The sequence below is a fragment of the Hippopotamus amphibius genome, chromosome 5, assembly GCF_030028045.1.
Source record: "Hippopotamus amphibius kiboko isolate mHipAmp2 chromosome 5, mHipAmp2.hap2, whole genome shotgun sequence".
In the NCBI taxonomy this organism is placed as follows: domain Eukaryota; kingdom Metazoa; phylum Chordata; class Mammalia; order Artiodactyla; family Hippopotamidae; genus Hippopotamus; species Hippopotamus amphibius.
The window spans coordinates 108,913,838-108,929,987 of record NC_080190.1 but is presented as its reverse complement, the minus strand read 5'-3'; the positions used below and the strand labels follow the sequence as shown (position 1 = coordinate 108,929,987).

General features: G+C 34.5%; 1 long non-coding RNA gene across 3 annotated transcripts in view; it reads left to right on the top strand.

Annotated features, from left to right (window-relative positions):
* Positions 1–16,150, top strand: part of LOC130853038 (uncharacterized) — a 63,432-nt gene that overhangs the window by 36,344 nt on the left and 10,938 nt on the right. For 2 of the 3 annotated variants that reach the window (XR_009053645.1, XR_009053646.1), the window contains exon 3: positions 6,621–6,707. This is a non-coding gene — a long non-coding RNA (uncharacterized LOC130853038). Of the gene's footprint in view, positions 1–367; positions 1,357–6,620; positions 6,708–16,150 lie in introns of those variants that run through there. The other variant, XR_009053647.1, reaches the window with a different exon arrangement.

The window sequence follows — 16,150 nt, the reverse complement described above, 5'->3', positions numbered from 1 at the left end:
ATGCTTTACTTTTAAAAATGTGCACACCACTATACTGTGTTAAGTCTTCAATGGCATTATAAACAGATAAGTATTCTATTAATAAGGGCAGGATTCACCATGGAAGTAGAAGTTTTTTAGACACATGAAATTCTGGATATACAGAGATTAATACCATCACTTTACTTGAACTGATTGCAGAAGTGATTATTCAATATAGTCTGACAGTAGCATTGAACATAATTAATCACAGTGAGGTGACTGAAAATGTTAATTCATAATCTAAGGTTCATTAATCTATAAATATTTAGAGACTAAAAAATCGGCCTTAGTGGAGAGAATAATTAAGAACTAAATTATAAATGTCTATGTACCATTTACTCTATAGCTCCTTGGTCCTGGCTTCACATACTTCCCTACCCAGCAAGCATGCATGACTGACCACATCAGTGCTCTCAGGACACTCTCCTGCTCTGTCGTCATCAAACCTCCAGATTAACTTCAAAGTTTACTCTTGAGGCAAGGAAGTAGATGGTGAGCTAGAATTTAACGAGATAGGATCAATCACTCAAGATGGGGGGGGGGTCTGTGTTCTTCTCAATATCCTGTAAGTTATCAAAAATGTAACAAGCTTAAACCTGAATTCATTACTCTCAGCTCCCCAAAGCTTACCACTGCTGTGTTTATTTTATTGTTGGTAATTGGTGCCAAATTTGCTTGAGTTGCAGGAGTGTAAAATAAAGACATGCTGCCAGAATTATACAGTATTATCACTCATACTATTGAGGGAATGGTTCATATTTTGTTTTTGATATCCCATTTCACACAACCCACCTGATATCTGTCCCATTAGCTTATCAATTTAGAGTTTAGGGTTGTTTTTTTTTTTAAGACTTTAAGCTCCACAAGCAGGAGGGACAGTGTATGTCATATATTGCTTTATTTCCAATGTCTAGACCCGGATGTGGCACACAGTTTTTGCTCAACAGATATTTGTTAAATGTAGCAAATATATTACAATAATATAATTGAGAAACACTATCAGCCTGGATGTTTTATATTTCCTTTTGATTTGCAGAATGTATGTTACTTCTCTCTCCAGTGTGCAGAGGACTTTCTAATCTTGTATGTAGGGTATACCACAGGCCCATAGGGGATCCGCAGCTGTATCTTCTCAGCTTTGGTGTTGAACTTCCTCGATTCCTTCCATAGTTTCTTAATTTCCCTCAAATTACATTAGTACATGGTTAACTCACATACAGAAGTTAAATTTTATTTTTTATTTCTTTTTTTTAAGAACTTTTATTGAGATACAGTTAACAGACAATAAACTGCATATATTTAGAGCATACAATTTGGTATCCCAATCTCCTAGTTCTTTCCCTCCCAACCCTCCCCGCTTTCCCCACTTGGTGTCCATATGTTTGTTCTCTCTTTCTTTTTTATTTTATTTTTTTATGGCAGGTTACTCCCTACCAAAAGAAAAGCTATTGTCTATAGAAATGTTTTTGTAGCTTTAGTTTTCAGTGAGTGTGAAAACCTTCATATTACTAGCTGGCCTTTTGACTTAAGTTCACAGTCAAAATTCTATGAAACCTAGTATTGAATGTTTTGTTAATATGAAGATATATATGCTACTGTATTTTGATTCATCTGCTAATCTTATAATCATTAAAAATACAACTTTCTTTGATATAAATTATTCTTTATAAAAATCTGTTGCTTATTATTATGGTTATATTAGTCTGAGATATTTACAGGTATTATCTCTTTATATTTGTTACATCACTATACTGCTTAAGGTAATTACAAACCCTTGGTTTCTGACTTGGAATGGTTCTGAGGTTTGTTTTCTTTTCTGAGGTTTTAAACAGATAAATGATATAGCTGCAATTTCTGCCACAGGAATTTTCTCTTAAATTTACTTAGTTGTTTCTGTAATTTTTATTCAGTGTTGGTATTTGAAAGATAGCCAAAACAAAGTAAACATTTTCTGAGAATAATAAAATGGCATCTTTCATATGACACAATGGCAGGATTAAATATCTGGCAATTTAATACATGTAGTCACAATCAGAGTACACCTTTCCTTAAAGAAACAGCACAAAACATAATTTCTTGCATTCTCATTTCTCTCATTCTAGTTAGAAAAATCTGTTACCTAGACTTTTATTTCACACGCTTGTTTTTTTATCCATTGCTCTTAATTTGCATGTCAAGTCTATCAAATAGGATAAATGAAAAGCACTGTAGAAAATGGAAAAATAAAGAAAACAAAAAAATGGTTTACTTAAATTAAAAAAAAATGTATCACCAGATTTAGGGCATCCTGTAGTGAATAGTACTTTCTAAGTTCCATAGAGGACCCCAGCGTGACAATGGTTATGTATTGCTGGTTAGAAAAGTTGCTTATTAGATGAGCAAATGAATCTATTGATATATACAGTTACTGTCGCTGTATGTCATTTTAAACATATGATTGTCTAAGATGACTGTAACGTTGCTACAAATAATTAGCATTGGTCTTATAAGGGCTTTTTTAGGTTAAATTTTCCTTGGGAATGAAACTTCTTAGACAACAAGAACCTTAGCCCTGCATTCCACTGTCTCATTCAGGGATTTAGCATACAGCACACCACAAAAACATCATTCCCCAATTCAAACTCATAAGCAGAACTCCATACATGTGGTAGATGTATGCCCTCTGATTTCTTATAATTTCTGTCTTTTTTAATGGGAGCAAAGTCATCATGTATTAATCTATAACAAATTCAGGGAGTTTTGTTTGGATGATTTAAAAGCATTTTCTTCCAAACTCCTATAAAAATAGAGACTATAAATTGGTTAGTGTGGATTGCCCATGGCAGCACATTTTTTTAATGAAAATTTTCATTGTCAATGGATTTTATGCAGAGCCTTTAAAGGTTGTTCAAATCACCAGCAGTCAATTTAACCATGCTAATCTTTGTACCTGAGGGCCTAATTCTTAGCAAAGCTCTTGGCATGTTTTCATAGACTACTCATAATAATTGCATGGATGAACTGTGGATTCTAGTTGTCTGGATTATAATCACCTCATTTTATGTTTTGGAAAATGGAAAGAAAAGTTACTTTCCCCAATTACACACCATGTACCCACACACAAATAGCTATAATCTTTTGGAAGAAGGTTCTGAGCATCCATCTGAAATGAATAAATATTTCTTTGTAAAGATAATATTAAAAATGGAGTGTGTATACATTTGAACTGAACTGGTACAGCTATAAACATGTGCTCTATTTAACCATTTTACACAATTGTTTACAGTTTTACAAGACATGCATAGTTACCATAGCAACAACTCAGAATAATCATGGTATAAAACTTATTCTACTTCATCAAAGAAAACCACTTTAATAAAGTGTGTGGCACACATTATAGGTTGAAGTTGAGTTTTTATCTTATTTTTTATGATATTTCTGTTCCATAAATCATAGCTGGTCTGTTAAAATTTATTATCTTGAAAGGAAAATATAGGCCAATCATTAAGTAGTTTAACCAAAAAGAATATACTTAAACCATTTTATACAAATAGCTCCCCACATTGCTGGAGCTGTTATTCAGGGGAAAAGTTATTATAATCTCTGTGATTATGTTTTTTCTGACCATTCCCTAATTGTTACAATGGAAAATTAAATTTGCTTCTAGTCTAAATCCATGATTCAATATCCTAAATGTGTTTGTTTCTAGGAGACACAAAACTAGATTCATTATTTAATTTTTCAAATCCATTGAATTTTGGCACAAATGCTCTTTAAGGAATGTAGAATTCAGAGAAAAACAAAACTACATGTATACCCTAAAAAAGATAAGAATCTGGCAACCTTTTTCATTCTGTTCCTTTTATAAAATGAAAAGATGTATTGACTTGGGGATGCTTCTTTTAAAAATTTTTTTCTTATTAATCTTCATATGAATACACATATCTCTAAGTATTTACTTTTGCATATGCATTTAAGAGTTCACTCCTCATTTGATTAATAATTCTTGATGAATTACATTTGGAGATCACAGTACAAGAGTATTTACTCTTATGGGACCTAGAAAATATTTAGTTGTGGATAATGCATTAGTTAATTACCTTGATGTAAAAACAAAAACAAAACTTACTTTCCTTTAAAGAGTGCAAGGCAGCACAGCCCCAGCCAAATATGAATAAAACGTTATCTCTGACGAGAAGATTTTACAAGAAAGTAGGAAAAATAAGGCAAGCTGATATGCTTACAAAAACCAAACCTCTAAAATGGTGTGTACTGAAAACTGTATAAGTAGAATGGGCCATAAGTACTATTGGCTAGAAGAAAAGGATCTTTCCTCGAGAAGTTGTGAACATGCAAGGCAATATCACCTGCAGGTTTGATTGTTGTGGATCTTCAAGAGTGTGTGGGATTTGGTTATCAATGGTTTGTAATTCTGTCTGAACATTAGAATCAACTGGTGAACTTAAAACAATTCCCTAAGACCCATCCTACCACAATGAAATAATGGCATAAATCTGGGGCCTATGAAGAGGCAGTTTTTAGGGTCCTTGATTATCAATAACACACAGCGCACATTGAGAACTACTAAGGTAAACATACAAAATTAATACATTCTAGAAGCAATATTTTCAAAGAACGGAGAGAAGAAAGTAAATATAGTGCACTGTAGAAGAAAGGTTACAGTGAAATATCCAAAGTATCTTAAGAAAAGGCAGTTAGATTAATTTTGAGACTAAAGATAGGGTACTAAAAGATATTTATTCAAAAGACAATAGATTTTAAGGAAAGTTGGCAAGTAACAAAGGGAAGAAGAAAGAGGAGGACAGGCACAAAATATCAATTAGTCATATATCATATCATATAACATTTTGGTTGCTACTTTGTATTTTACATAATAAGTTGAATTCTAGTGAAATGCTATCTTGATTCAGCCTTTTGCATTTAACTCTACATGACATTCAGTATTCTTTTTTATATCTCCATAGCTTCCAATCCTGTGAGTTACTGTGACACATTTACACAATGGTCTAGTAACATGGAATGCTAATATTCTTAAAGAAAATTCTTTCACAAGATATACCTCAGAAGCATCTTAACTGGGTTCTAAAGTTCTACAGTTTGACACTTTAATGAATTGGCCAGCTACATTAGACATTTATTGTATTCATAGCTTGGTTTTCTTCAGAGTTATCCTAAAATAGACATAAAGTAGGTATGCAACCCAGCCCTCTTAGAGAAGAGGGCAACGGCCTCTCCCATTTGAGAGCCTCTTAGTGAAGCTCCATTCTGATCCAGTCACTTAGTGATTAGTTAACATACAGCCTACTTCCTGCTGAATAGTGTTTTTTTCCCCCTTTAGTGGGTGTACGATATTCAGTATAATACATATGATCCAGTTCTGATACTACAAAGGACATTTAGTACAAGAATGAGAAAATTCCAAATGGGTCCTCTATGAAATTAACCTGATTTTCAGGGATATCAAAACACTCCAGACTGAAATCAACTTGTGTGTATTTAATTTTTTCATATCACATGTATAATGGTGCTTTACTCATTATTTTAAAATGTTTCACTTGCTATTGTGGTTACTCTTTGTTAAAAAGTTGGTTTAGAGTGCCATAGCCCAATCCAAACCATAAATTGACATTTTATGAAAGAAAACAATATTTCTGTGTACAGTATTTCTTAAATTTGTGCTCACTCAAATTTGGTAATTGTAAGCGTTCTTTGTGTGTGTGTGTATATATATGTGTGTGTATATATGTGTGTATATATATACACAATATGATAAATTTTTAAGAATGTCTTTTAAATAAATAAAATTGTTTTTAAGTTATTTTTACTGGTTTCAGTTCTACACTAAGAATTTGTCCTTAATTTGTGTGTTAAAAACCATGAAAACAGATTGGATTTTCAGCAGAGTTTATTTCAGAGGATATGACAGTTTAAGCATTACAATTGGAGACCCTATACTTGTTTATGAAGATTTAAATTCAAAATCTTTTCTTCTTTAGGTTTCTGTCAGTAATAGATAATTATTAGTATGAAACAATTAAAAAAGGATATGCAATTTGACCAGTTAATTGATTTTTAGGATCTTTAATTTCACCTTTATCCTTACTCTTTCAAAGATTTCCTTCACCTTGTATAAATTTCAACAGCACATAAAAAAGCAATATGTTGCTTACTTTAAAGACAATTATTTCAGTAAAACAATGTTAAGGCTTTGTGGATCCAGAATCTGGGCCACATGGTATCACTCTGAAGCCAATTTAGACAAGTTTGACTAATCTCACCCTGCCTAAAAGAACTATAAATATTAAGCTGTGACTAAAAGCTCTTTGTGACATTCCTGTCTCCTCTTCAGCTACCTTCTCCTCCTTAGTTAATTTGCAGCAGCTTTTACATCTGGCAGGTGATTTGATCAATGATCCACCAAATAATTCCCAATTCTTCAAACTCTGCACAGTGATATTTTTTATCATGAATAATCACAATTTGTATTTACTTTCAGTCTTTTTTCCAAGTATTACTAAGCATTTTAAAGAATATCATCCCTTTCACAATCTCCTAATCTTATTTTTTATTATACAAACTCAATTCTTTTCATTTTACAGGTGGTAGAATGTCAAAATAGGAGTTGAATGTCTGTCTCCATTCTCAGAAGAACAAGGAGGGGATGACTTTTGACCCCGACCCAGAATGTTGAGTAATTTTATCTCAGTTGTGCATATGGCAAAAATAAGTAACTGGATATCAGAGAATGTGAGAATAGGCTGCAAGACTCAAAAAAGCCATTCAGCTTATGTTTTCTGGTAGAAGGTATTCTTCTTTAGGCTAGACTATTGGTGAAGACATTTTGTAAAAATCAAGGTTCTAAGTGAAACTTCCAAACTCCCTTTTTTGAAAGGTGTTAATTTATGGTGCTGGTGCATTGGATTATTTTGGGCTTTGCCATCATCACCATTATCACAATAAATAAATATTTCAAGTTATTACATTTATCAAAACTATTTTTGCCAAAGTCCATTTATATAAAACCTGCAGCACTTAGCCTGAAGATGCATATTTGCAGAATTCCCTCTTGTGTATTTCTCAATTCAGTTGTTTATCCCTTTCTCAGTGAATGTAACCAAAATCCAAATAGGTAAGTATTATCACTTTATTTTCTAAAATCTTGATGCCTCAACAGACTCTAATAATATCACAATAACTTCTAGCAATATAGGCAAGTTAATTCTGAAATGTGTCTCTGATTCTGGCAGACATAAGCTTCATTATTTAATTTAAAGAATTGTGATCATTTATCCATTTTTCAGAAGACTGAGTTATTGAATTTGGCATGTTAATATAGCTATATTCTCTGGTAATTCTACCGAAAAAATTAAAAAAGGTACAGGCTTTGCTTAGTGGTAGGAGTGTAATTTAATAGTAAAACTTTTAATCTTCTTGGTTTTCTCTGTGATATGACTCTGGATTTTTGGAGAAAGCCTCCCTTGATCTATTTTGAGCAACGGAGGCATCTAGATCAGTAGCCCTTAAGGAACACCCACATTTTTCAGATCATCAAAAGGTACACATCAGTGTGTGAATGCATCCCCTCCAAAGAACAAAGAGAGAGCTCTACAGAGAGCACCTGATTGTAGCAGATCTGAAGGACAGTATTTGACCCTGGTTGAAAAAAAAAGAGAGAAAAAGAAAAGAAAGAGAAAAGTTGAATAAATAAAAATACCACCATCAAACTGCAAACTGTCCCCTATTGATGGATGTGTTCTCTGAGTATTTGTTTGTGTGTGTGTGTGCAATGTCTGACATATCCTGAAAGGAACATAAAATATCCAAAGTTCATCTTTAAGCTCTGTAGTTTTGTGATTGCCACAAGGTTTCACTTGTGTCATTAAATGTACTGAAAGTGTTGAAGGAAAGAAAACTCAGGGGAACTACAGATGTTTGCAGTTTTCAATTTGCAGGCTGGTTATTTAACACATACATGATTTTAATTGATGACTTTTTTTCATATATGCTTTCAATCACTATTGCATATAATTAGAAGGAGATTTGTAATTCCTGCGACCTGTTTTGGGTCAGGTCAATTACATATGGTCTATATTTCTATCGCTGATCTTTACATTACAAGATTTTCTCCTACAATTTTCTCTACCTTTTCATTTCTCCTATCTCATTAGTCCCTTACTGTCAACCTTAGTTAATATCACTGCTTTGGGGGAAATGTCCTAATTATCTAGTGCCCAGCACATATTGGATAGGTTAACATTTTAGGTGCACAGTTATAATAGACATTAGTATCTATGAGGACACTTTTGATTGCAATAAAAAGTAAAAACCAATCCTTACATAATGATCTTTTGGTGGACTGTATTTGAAAAATTTTCAAAAACTTAGTGCAAATATTTTATATTTTCATGTAGGAGCCTTTTCTGAGTAAACTTATTAGAAGAAACATATAAAACAGAAAGAAAGGGGGAAAAGGCCTAATAGAATTTTTTAGCAAGAACATTATGAAACTATTCAATATTAATTAATTTACCAAAATGATTACTTCTTAACATATGTGGACATTGATTTGGTGAGTCTAGCTTCTTAACTGATAAATAGCAGTCTAGTCTTGCATATTTGAATTGATGGTTGATTTCAGTGACCTTCTTTACTTGAATTCACTGGAAACCATTGATTTGAATGAGGCAAGCCAACAGATATTTAATGACCCCTCTTATAATCAGAGAATAGGATTTCCAAATGTCTAGTCAGGGATAAAATTAATTTCTTTAACATATATTTTTAGTTTAATAAGTTGTATTTTATTATGGAAAGAAAGACTCCTTACAAAACAGGTAACCTCCTACTTTTTCTAATTTTTAATTTTAAACTGTGACCTTATGAACCAAAAATAGTTTTAGCACTAAATTTGTGGCATCAGTGAAATAACATGTGAGAATAGTGAGGAGGGAAACTTGAGACTTTGAGAATGGAGAAATACAACCAGGGAGCATGTGTTTGACAAAAATCCATAGGAACTGGGGGTTTCATATTTCACTCAATTCCATTATATTCAACAAAACTTTGTGAAACACTATACTGTGGGAGATAAAAAGGTGGCTGTCAAAGTCACCATTTTTGTAATTTACCTCTTGTGGATGGTATTTGAAGGGGGAGGTACTGGGAAGTAACAGCTCATGACTGCCTTGCCCACTGGAATGAAGGGACATTCAGGTACTTTTACCATATCTTCTGCACTACTAAAATGTTAAGAAGTCTATCTTGCATCTCTACAACATGAACAAGGCAAGTGTTTTGAGTGAATGGAGTAACTAGCTGCCTACCTAGAATCCCCAACTCAATGCAAGGCAAGTAACAATAATGCTTAAAGCAGCCAGCTAGAAGATTGTATATAATGGAAAACCAGGTCTCTGGTCTTGACTCCTGGCTGGCTTATCCTAAGATGTGATTCTTGGGCAAGTCACTTAAATTCTTTAGGTCTTGGCTTTCTCATTTGTAAGCATGAAGTATAAAAGACTGCTAATATTCAACTGCATTTGTACTGCAAAATATGTAGTTTCTTTTGGCTCAACCTAGAAAAAGAGATTTACATCCAAGGTCACTTTCAAGGTGATCTTCAAATATCTGCTGTGATGCATTTGGAGGACAGTTGAAAGAGCATCAGATTGAGAGACTGTTGAACACGAGTGGAGAATGAGAATGAGAAAGGAGACTTTGCAAGACAGAACTGGCGAAAATGGAAAACTGAGCCTTGAAAGAAAATTTAGTGAATTCTATAGTTTGGACTTATGGAGTATCTCAGGCTTATATGAGGAAGATTCATATTGAAAAATGCAGGAATAATTATACAACAAAAATTCAAGTTGCTTTCAAGCAGTTCAAATAACAGAAGTAAATCTGATTCTAGCATTGTCGATATGTACTGCCAGGGTAACTTGGAGGTGAGGCTAATAGTATGGAACAGAATGAGCAGGGGAGAACTTTTCAAGAAGAAGTGTGAGTTCTTCCAACTTGCATATCTCATTGAGGGATTTTTTAAAATGCAGGCTCTACTGGAGTGGATTCCCTCATACAACTTTACGCAAAAAGAAGCTCATGCCTTCTTAAAAATGTCACACACTAAAGAAAAGCTTCATATTTTATTGTGACAAATATAATAAAAAGAGAATTTTCCCCCAATTGGTGATCTGCATAAGATCTAGCTCTAATGAGGTTATGTGATTAGATTCCCCTAACATATAGCTTAAACGACAAGAGTAGTTCTTCAGTGGCAGTTTCGTTTGCCTTGTTTTTTGCCTGTTTTTAATTTCACCCATGCCTAAAACACTTTCTATACAAAAGTATAAAACACTTTTTTATAAAACACTTAATGTCTTGGCAATGAGAACAACCCTGTTGGAAATGATAGGAAATTGTAGTAAAAATAACTCCAGTCTTTTCAATTACTAGAATAGAGTTGAATGTTGCCTTTACCTTAGAACTTGAGCAGACATTGCATATAGATAGTTGCTTAAAATCTATTTAAGTGGTTGCTTTTGGTGACCCTGCTTTCAGATGTTCGTATGCTGAAATGCCCTTATTTTATCTAGAAGCAAGTAAAAGGATATTCCTGAATGAAAGCAGCCCTGCATTCTTCCCATTCCTTGGGGTTCTCACCAATCTGCTTCACCTGCAACTAAGTGTCTGAAAAGGCTTTTATGATTGTTAAAAGAAAGATAATTCATCATTATAAATTTCCAATTCTTCAATTGCATAAATGAAATTTACAGCTCAGAAGAGTGAGCCTACGTATATACCAGTTATGCAATATTTTTAACAGTACACCAATGAAAAGAATATGTCGTGACAAAGATTCTTTGCTTGATCTAACTTTAGTCAGGCTCTTTAACCTCCTAGACTCATCTATGCACTGCCTTGTAGAAGTCTAGTTTTATCAAGAAGCCTGCTAAATCAGTTTAACCAGAATTCACCACCCTTGATATTTGATTGGTTTCCTCATCTTTCACCACCTTCCAGGTGATGTCTGATCACCCTGGCCTGTCTTCAGCAAAGCGTCTTTTGGGTGGGTTTAGAAGGACTCTCCCTTGCCCCTGGTGTTTTCTTCCTAGTAACTTTCTATCGGCTGATCCCCGCCTTGCTCCTTGGCTATAAATTCCCACTTGTCCATGTTTTATTCAAAACTGTACCTGGTTTTATACTAAGGTCTCTTTTCCTCCGTTGCACTAGTCCTGAATAAAATCTGCTTTTACTGCTTTAATGACTATTCAGCTCTGTCTTTTCTTTGACAGTTGTATGTTTGCTTTATGTATGTACTTCATAAAAGTATGACATTTGTCCAAACCAGACTTGATATGTTTATTACCTTAACTAGTGAGAATCACAGAGTATCATAGAAATAAATGAATAAACATCTAATAATGAATAATATCTAGATTTAGAACAAAGACCTGTTGATAGTCATGTCAGCAGAATGCAAGATGTTTAGCCACCATGAATTCAGAATGAATTCCATTTTAAAAGTCCATGCTGGGACCAAGGTACCTAGTACATCAAGTCTGGCTAGAAATGTGGGGTGGTGGTGCAGCCCCGTGGTGGCGCTGGTGATCTTGTGGTGAATAATACAGAAGGGCTCAGGCTTTTTGGAGCTTATATATATATATATATATATATGTATTTTTAAAGGTTGAGCTGAGGTTTTGTTTGTTTGTTTTATTTGTTTGTTTGTTTATTTATTTGTTGGCTATGTTGGATCTTTATTGCTGCTCACAGGCTTTCTCTAATTGCATGATCAGGGGTTACTCTTCACCGTGATGCGTGGGCTTCTCATCGTCGTGGCATCTCTTGTTGTGGAGCATGGGCTCTAGGTGCATGGGCTTCAGTAGTTGTGGCACATGGGCTCAATAGTTGTGGCTTATGGGCTCTAGAGCAGAGGCTCAATAGTTGTGGCACATGGGCTTAGTTGCTCCGTGGCATATGGGGTCTTCCTGGAGCAGGGATTGAACCTGTGTCCCCTGCATTGGCAGGCAGATTCTTAAGCACTGTGCCACCTAGGAAGTCCCTGTGAAGCTTATACTTGAGTGAAGAAGAAAGAGAGAATGTAAGTAAATTGGTCAATGCAAAATAATAGTACAAATTTCAGTATGTGTTTGAAGGAGGCATAGTATGGATTAATATTTTTTAATTTTATCGAATTATAGTTGATTTACAATGTGGTGTTAATTTCTGCTGTACAGCAATTTGATTCAGTTATATGTATGTATATATATATTTATGGATTAATATTAAGAATAGTATTTGGGGACCTTTTAAATACATTGTCAGAAAAACAGCTTTGAATGAATTGCCTATAAAATGACAACAAAAGAAAAGAAAGAGAGCCAGTCATCTGAAGAGTTGTGGAAAGAATGCTAAAAAGTAGAGGACACATATTTAGCACTTTTGAGGAATTGAGGAAAAACATGGCTACAGTATATTGAATGAAGAGAAGAGAGGCAAGCAATTACAAGGAACACAAAGCAGAGCCTGGCAATGAGTTTTGAATTTTATTCTTTCTGTAACAGAAAGCCACGAAAGAGATTTAAGCAGAGAAGTAGCATGATCCCATTTATGTTTAAAGAAAATTCTCCTGCTTTGAGTTGAAGAGTGGAGGGAACCATGTGCCTACGTAAATACACCCTGACAGAGGGTGGGCATTGGGACCCAGGACCCCATGATGCCCCTGTCCAGCAGGAAGAAGCTAGGAGTGGTCATCACCCCTTTCCCCAATGACATGGGTCCCTATGGTCTGAGACAGGAATAGGCAGCTAGTTAGTCACAAGCAGGGTGTAAAGGGACCAAAGATTTGGCCCACAGATAAAAAGAGGGGGGAATGTGGAGCCCTATACCAAAGTCACAGGACAAGATTCCAGAGTTAACCCAACCAACCCTCATAGCAACAAAATTCCAGAATTATCTCAACCCCCATAACAATCTTTGACTCATGACTTGGGCCAGCCGACCCCATATTATGGAAGGTATTCACCATATAGGACCCTAGCCTATCACCTAACGATACCTGTCACCTTTGGTGCACTGACCAATCAATTGGCACCATTTTCTTAGCAGGAATTTTCCTTGTCTTGGGGTTATAAAAGTTGGCTGCGAGCCCACCAGAGCATCGGCTCTCCCTGGTCTGCCAGGAAGTTGTCCCGCTGTCTTTACAATGTCCCTTCTCCCTAATAAACTCTATCTTCTTCAAAAAAAATAAATAAAAATAGTGGAGGGAACATGGATGGGAGTTTGAAGAAAGGGTGGAGGGGGTGGGGAGCCTTGGCGGCCTTTCACTGCAGATCTGATAATGGTCTGGATGTACCTCTGACAAAGCCAACAGGTAGACACTATACAGAGCCAGAGAAGTCAGGAGGCAAACTATTCAAAGCTGAGAAGCAGCCAGTCAGGTCAGCAAAAAAACCAGAAGAACCTGGGGTGGAGAACATGAGCAAAGGATGGACAATGTAATGGAGGCCTGCATTGCTACTTTTTTTTATGATTTAAATATTTTATTTTATTATTGAAATTCAACCTATATCTGGGAGACAGAATGCATGAATCCTTAAATGATAACACTTATTTGTGACAATGTAAACACAGGATTTCAGAGCATGATCATACAGAAGGAACAAAACCCAATACACATTTATGGCTATAACATGAAGTATAATAGTGTGAGCAGTAGTTTAAGAACTAGATTGATTCAGAAACTTCCCCAAGACTCACTATATTACCATAAACAAGTTATAATTCTCTAAATTGAATCCTTTTAAAGAGCACTATATTTTAAAATATGGAGGATTGAAAACAGCTAAGTTTAGCACTGGGAGCCAGTGAATCTAGCCCTAATGTCTTGCTCCCTATCTCTCAGAAATGGAGATACAGTCCTTTATCGGCAGCCTCTCTGAAGAACTGCCATCTCTCATGGAGGAAATGCAGTCTCTATGGAGACTGCCTCCATTTCAGTCCTAGTCAATTAGAGGTGAAAGGTATTCCATTTGCAGTCACCTAAGCCATAGAGTCCATCTATTTCTTTTCTTCATTCTCACAGCCAAATGATATCTTCTTATCTAAGATGGAAAAAAAAATCTGAGAATCATGGTCATTTAATTTGAGCTTGTTCAGTCCCAGTTACTCTTTTTCCTTTGTTTCAAATGGCAGCCTTCTCTGTAAACCAGATAAAAAGCTGTATCATTATGCTATCATCTTTGAAAGCTCCATAATTGTAGCTTTTCTACCAAGTCACTGAAATAAAACATCTATTTCTACACTAAATATTAATCTATTTCCAGTTTTACTTGTTATATTATTTACTTAGGTGATAGTACTTCCAACCTTTTTCAGAGGTAAGCCTTTAGTATAAAGAGCTATTTTCTGAATAACACATTTTCACACAAGACAATGAACACTATATGGATTAGAAGTTACCCTTGTTCATCACCACTTCCATATTTTTTCCTAAGAACATAAAAGATGGATGTTACTGATTTTGTTTTAAATTTAATCCTGAGAGCTGAGAGTCACATTGAATTAATTAGATCTAATTAACTTATCTACTGATTAGAGCAATTAAGATTTGTGTAAAATGAACAGGGATAAAAAAAGAACAATAAACAACATGAAAATATTTACCAGGGCTAATTTACTGCTGAGTTCCTGTTATTGCATTTTTCTCTTTATCCATGTTCCTCAAGAATACAGTGGTAGTTATTTATAATCAGTAACTTTTGTGATTTCAAGTGACAGAAGCCCAATTCAAATAGACATCAACTGAAAAGAGAATTAATTAAACTTATCTGGAGAGTCTGTTGCTAGCTCAGGCATGGCTGCTTCAAGGGGCTTTTGCATCATTACATCTTACTTTTCCCATTTATTCTATGCTTTTCCCCTGAATGTGGCTTCATATTAAAGCAGATGATCACCTTGAAGTAGCATTATGTCTAAGAACACCTTCAAGTTTACATTCTCAACTTTGAGTAACCATAACAATTTTATTTTCTTCTAGTTTTATTGACATATAACTGACATACAGAACTGTACAAGTTTAAGGCGTTTGACTTACATCATGAAATGATTATCGCAATAAGTTTAGTGAACATCCATTATCTCATATAGATACAAAATTAAAGAAAGAAGAAAATTTTCTATTTCTGAGAACTCTTAGGATTTACTCTCTTCATCACTCTCATGTATACATATAGCAGTGAATTATAGTTACCATGTTGTACATTACATCCCTAGTACTTTCGTATCTTATAACTGGAAGTTTGCACCTTTTGACCACCTTCATTCAATTCCCCCTCCCTCCAACCTCTCACCTCTGGTAACCACAAATCTGATCTCTTTTTCTATATTTGTTTGTTTGTTTTTTAGTGTAATCAACTATGTTTTCTCCTGTTATACAACATAGTAATTTGGTATTTGTATATGTTTAAAAATTATCACCATGATAAGTCTAATTACAATATGTCACCATACAAAGAAATTACATAGTTATTGACCATATTACCAACACTGTACAAATCATATCAGTGACTCATTTATTTTAAAACTGTCTAAGTTTGTACCTCTTAATCTCCCTTATCTGTGTCTTTCCTCCCCTGACCCCTCCCCTCTGGCAACCACCTGTTCGTTTTCTGTATCTATAACCCTTTTTCTGTTTTGGTGTGTTTGTTCATTCATTTTGTTTTTAGAGTCCACATATATATATGTGAAATCATACAGTATTTGTCTTTCTTGTTCTAAATTATTTCACTTAACATAATAACCTCTAGGTCCATCTATGCTGTCATGAATAGCAAAATTTTACTATTTGGGGGGATATATATTATACACATTATCAGATTTAATTTAATATTTAATATTATTAGATAATATTATATCTATTGTTGGGTACTTGGGTTGCTTCCATATCTTGGCAATTGTAAATAACACTGCAATGAACATAAGGGTGCTTATGTCTTTTCTAGTGTTTTTGTTTACTCTGGATATATACACAGGAGTGAAATTGCTGGATCATATGATAGGTCTACTTGTTCTATTTTTAATTTGCTGAGGAATCTCCATACTTTTTTTTCCATAGTGACTGCACAAATTTACA